Source organism: Acomys minous (genome assembly GCF_964271855.1).
Source record: "Acomys minous genome assembly, chromosome: 7".
Lineage (NCBI taxonomy): Eukaryota > Metazoa > Chordata > Mammalia > Rodentia > Muridae > Acomys > Acomys minous.
In genome coordinates this window covers 51,167,076-51,173,075 of record NC_140488.1, presented here as the reverse complement: position 1 = coordinate 51,173,075, position 6,000 = coordinate 51,167,076, and positions in this window count along the sequence as shown.

Here is a 6,000-nt window from a genome sequence, read left to right as displayed (position 1 = left end):
CTCCCTCCCTCTCTCACACCCCCTCCCTTATTCAGAAGAAGGGAGCTCCCATTCCCACCCTCCATCCCCCAACCCCAGCTCATCAAGTCATATCAGGGCTGACTGTGTCCTCTTTCCCTGTGACCCAGGAAGGCAGTTCTGGCTGCGGAAAATGATTAAAAAGCTGGCAAGAGAGTCGAAGACAGAGAGAGCCCACACTCCACTTACTAGGGGACCCACATGAATCCTGAGCTGGCCATCAGCTACATCTGTGTAGGAGGCCTAGGTCCAGTCCGTGCATGGTCCTTGGTTAATGCTTCAGTCTCCATAAGTCCCTCTGGGCCCTGGTTAGTTGGCTCTGATAGTCTTCTTGTGGAGCTCCTGTCAGCTCCAGGTCCTTCTCTCCTCCCCATTTTTCTATAAGACTCCCTGCACATCGCCCAACATTTGGCTGTAGGTCTCAGCATCTGTTTGGATCTGATGCTGGGTGGAGCATCTCAGTGGACAACTCTGCTAGGCTCCTGTCCACAAGCATTATAACATAGTTTTTCTGAAAGGATCCAATAAAGCAAAAAAACATCTTCGAACAGTCAGAAAACAAAAATTTTCTTTCAAAAGATAAAAGTTGGTTTGCTTTGAAATGGATTAGCAAATGTTCTGAGGGCTTTGTAAACCTTTATTTCCAGAGAATATTCCTTCTACAGTATCATTGGGATAGAGTTTGGCTGCAAATAAGAGTAAATCCTTCAAAATATGTAACATTTAAACAAGGCAATCCAGGTTGTCCAATCAAATAACTTGTGAACTTCTTCCGCCATCCTAATGTGTTTTTTTATCTTCAAGTTTTCCTAATGATCTGAGACAATTCTAATTGTAGTCAATTATATCCACACTCTATATTATATCCAGAATGGCATCAGAAGGAATGTAGACAGGATAAAATGCCATCCTATCTTTTATGTAGACTTCTGTTTATATTCTCTAAGCTTAAATGTAATACCATGACCAAATAGAGTTCAGAAAGAGACTTATATAATAAGTCTTATGATTACCTCAAATGAAACCAAGATTCTGCTAGTGAGGAATAAGATGTAAAGACACAGTAGAAGGGATAACAGCATCTTGGCAGTTATCTGGTAACTTGTCATCAGATCCACAGTTTCTGCTACTAAAAAGGTACTACTTTGGCACTCACATACTAAACTCCATGTTCAACTTAATTATATTTCTTGTAAAGGGGTTAAAGTCATTAACAAACTAAGACCTATCCTTATATGCTCATAAAGCGACAATCTGATTACCTTTAGTTCTGAAGAAGGAAAGCAAAAGAGAAGCAACAGCACCCATGAAGAAACAACAGCTATGTTCATAGACAGTGTGAAGGGCAAGCACTGCACAAGGAAAGGCAGAGTAAAGAAAGACAACCCAAAGGAATTTCACTTTGCTTTGCTTCAGATTCATCCCGCACATCTGGGTTAATGAAATGGAATGAAATTGCTACAAAGTACAGCTTACACCCAAAGACAGAACACAAGGTGAACAATTCTTCTACTATTATTTTTTACAATGTTTTATTTGTAGCCAAGGAGGGAACAGGAAAAGACTGAGAATTGGATGAAGAAGCCCTTTAAACAGTCCTGACTAGCCAAATCAGAATATGGCGTTATTTGGAGAAAACTTCGGGGACAGGTTTTGCTTTTCTCAAAACACATTAGATTTTTGGAGCAAGACCTTTAAATGATGATAGTGTTCATTAAAGAAGTTTTCTTTTGACTTTAAATTGACAAGGTAAAATGTTGTGTTCTCCACAATGGAGACTCCAAACCTGTCTAAAACAACAGAGTAAATCTCATGACACATTATACACAGAGCAGCTGTGAAAGGTTGAGGCCAGGAAAAAAAAAAACGTTTTATTCTACTCCCACTCAGGGAATGCTCTCTTTTCTATCACAGTCAATAATCCACACATATTTTTCAATATCATCTTCTTTTATGCCATCAGTGGATTCATCAGTCATCCCAATGAATGTGGATTTGAAGATATAAAAGACTGTGACCAATTTATGTGCCAATTCCAAGAGTAGAAACCTCTGTATTCGGAGAAATTACACTGATTATTGAGGCCACCAGAGTAAGGAATAAAGAAAAATTATTAGTTTGAAACTTGCTCAGTCTTTGGGCCAACCAACAGAAACTGATTCTCCTCTGTGAGCTTGAGTCAGCCAGGTCTGCAAAATAAGTAAGCTTCAGGACAGCTGTGGCTACATAAAGAAACCCTGTCTTGAAAAACCAAAAAAGAAAAAGAGAGAGAGAGAAAAAAAAGAAACTTATTCTTGGCCAGGCCATTTATTGTGGTTACTCAACAACTATTAACCAACATCCTGCAGTGTTGTGACCCAGTATTATATGTAGGTATCTGAAGGATGAAGTCTGTTCAAATACTAAAAGATTATTTCACAGAAATTCTATTTGTCTTATGTTCAATATATTTTTATTCTAAAACCTGTTTTTTCTGATTGACTGCATCGTATTAATGAGCCATTCCTTCCCTGAGTTTATGAGAAGTTGTACAGAAAGCACTGAGACAGGTTTTCATTGGATGGTATAGTAGTATTTTTGGTCTCATATATTTTGATTTGTGGGACTTGGGAAAAGGGGAGAAAAAGCTGATACTCATTTTAGCTTATTCCCAAAGCCTCCGAACCCATTCCCTTCCAGTATTCTTTGTAAATCAAAATTAAGCAGTTTTCAGTAGCTGAAAGGAAAAAAGCAAACAAACAAAACCCCTCCAATCACAGAATACTTTCATCAGGATTTACATATTTTCCTCTATGTGTATTATTACACATAGCAAAATATATTGTTTTCTAAGTTTAGTAACTCGGCATCTCCTATTTTTTTCTTACACATCTCTCAACTTTTCATACTCAATCAGAATCTGCTCTATACATAAAAGGAGACCTCATTTTCATCTCATGATGTGACATGTGTTCCTGTTTTTTACATAGGTATTAGAAAGGCTTCATTCTATACCATCTTTGAAAACTAAATATCACAACTGATAAGGTCACATTTCTGCCATCATATAGAAACGGACCTTGTCTCTTTCTATACAACCAGAAGAAAAAAGATACCCATGCCATGCTAAAAGGAAGAAAATAAACATCTCACAGTTCTTTGTTTTACAAAGCTTAAGATCAACAGACTTACTGTGCTCCCTACTGGTAAAATCAAGAGCTACAGGCAGTTTTAAACACTTACTTTAGAAAAGCTTTATAAGAGCTAGGCATTAGCAATTAGTTTACAGTGCCCAGAAAGGCTTTCTTGCTGCTGAGTTCAAAAATTACAAGACAGCATTAGCTAGAGGGCAAAAGCTAGCAAAGTCAGAACAGCTTCAGGGTCAAGGCGAATATTCATTCATATACTAGTACCATTTGAGATCATGGTCAGTGTCACCAGCTGTTTTTGTATGCTAGACAAATTATATCTAAATATACCACAACTCAATTGTGGGTTCCTTTCTCTGGGAGGCTGGGCTGAGAATCTTGCCCCAGAATTTTCTTCAGCCTTCTGGAAGCTAGCTGAAGAAGGCTCTGTTTTGAGCGAAGAAGGCCTTCTGGGCAGGGAGGGAGTGCAGGGCAGCTGCGCTCAGCCAGGTTGAGACAAGAGAAATCTGTGTCCCTTCCAGAGGGAGAAGGGGACCTCTGGCCTGTGAAAGACCAGACTACACTTTATTTAAATAAAGACAAAAGGAGTCAAACAACTAGATTTTAATTTACTAAGCTTTAAAAAAAAGTCAAGGGCAGAGAGCTATGGGGAAGGGACTTGGGGGGAGGGGGCTGGCGGTGCGCTAAACCTTACAGCCCCTGGGTTTTTAAACTAAGTGTATTGAATAGCACTAGACACTCTCAGAACACTTCCCAGGGCTTGTCTCCAGGACACCTTTGATATGTTTTTTTTCAAAAAGCCAGCTTTTGACACCTTTTGTGTGAGTTAACACTTTTGAGTCTGGTGAATTGTTAAGAGCAGGGGCAATCAGCTCACCTATGTCCGGCAAGAAGCTTACCTGGAGGGAGCATCTCCTCCGCCTGTAGACCAGGGTCCACACTCAATGATTCTCACATTGCAGTCTGTATCAGAAGTTCCTGGGGTGCCTGTTCATGCCTTAGCTCCATGGTCCTGGAGTTCTGCAGCTTTGAAACAAGGCTTTGCAAATTGTACAGTCAGTTCTTCCCTCTATTGGTGATTCAGACATATATAGCCCCGGCATTTTAAAATATTTTTTATTTTATGCTTATGGATGCTTTGCTTGCATGGATATATGCACACTTCATGCATGGCCTGGTGCCCATGGAGGTCAGAAGAGGTTACAAGTTCCAAGTGCTTGTGAGCTTCCATGTGGGTGCTGGGTCCTCTCCAAGAACAGCCAGTGTTCTTAACTGCTGAGCCATCTCTCCAGCCCCAACCATGAATACTCTTGCATAACACTACTGCAGTTTGCAAAACATTCTGATAGCATCATTAGCTACATATAGTTAGCCAAATAATCAGACAATTTGATGTGTGTGTTTGAAACCACAGTCATGCCCCCAAAGACAAGGATAACTGAAGACACCAGTTCAGAGAGGAGTGTTTTCTTTCCAATCAGTATAGTGATGTCTCTCTGGACCTCACCTGACATTTGGGTGTGCCATGTCTTCAACTGCAGGCCTTCCATTTCGTCCCCTTGTATCCTCCCTTTAAAACACTATTTTCTTCTTTGCATTCTCTGCATAAACTACTTTGTAAGTAACAAAGACACAGTGGTTTTCTTTTCTGGGCCTCTACAAAAAAGCTTTGTGAGCTCAAAACAGATACAATTCTCTCTAGGTAGGTACAACTATGAATGTAAAAGGTCACCAGTAATAATCAAAATGCTCACAAGAAACTATATGTTCCATGTGGAGTTTATCAGGGTCTGAGAGCAATTTACAAAATGGAGCTGAGTTTAGTGCCATATACCATAAGGCAGTAGGTTTCTATTCAGTTAGTTTAATGATAAGCTACTGATTTATCAGATGGTTTCTGCAATGGCTTAAAATGATTCCTCCACCACTTGGCAGCAATGATGCCCTCTGCCATCTGTGGGCACACCTTCACTGGTCCCAGTTTTCAACTTTGTTCCGGCCTTCACTTCAGGTTTGCCAAAAGTGAGCTGATATGGCTATCCTCTCTGGTCCTTCCTGGGATCTAGACAGCTCTGCACACGTAGGTAGCTTTCTAGATCCCTTGACATAGATCTGTGCTCTTTAAAGCCCATCATTAACACTGAGGGTTTTCTTTTTGGTGTTTGGCCACCTCACAGAGAAGCCATATTAAAGAGCTGGAGCTGATTGTTTTTGACAACTGCACTACAGATAGGGCCTCTCTCAAGGAGAGAGCTCTGAGTCAGGGTTTCCCCAGGAAACCATAACTCCAATGGGCACATACTCTCCATAGCACTTTGTAAGAAGCTCCAAACCATCATCTGCCCACTCTGAGCTCCGGAAAGTTGCTGCTTGTCACAGGTGCTGCAATTACACATCTGCAGGTCTTCAAGGTGAGTGTGAAGTTGGGGAGAGGGACATGGAAATAGGCCAGGCTCAGATGCCATGAAGTTTTTCTGCTAGATATGCAGTTCTTTTTTTTTTTTTTTTTTCAAAATAAATCTTCATCAAATTACTTTAGTCTTTTCATTAATCCCCGGATTTGGGGAAAATTTATTTTTATCATTTTTTCTTATATTCTTGTTGTTTTGTTGGGGGTTAGATTTACATAGGATTTTACTCTGCCGTCCTGGGCATCCCATCTTATTGACTCCTTAATTTTGGAAACTATTTCTAGGGTTGTTTTCCTCTCCATCCCCATGTAGCCATTTCTCTCGAAGGTGTTTTACACAAGGTCAGAGTGAGGATGGAACATAATTTCTTTAGCAATGGATAAAATGCAACTGCTGGGTCTATGGAGAGGGAAGAGAAGATACTGAGTTAGCAAATTATATTA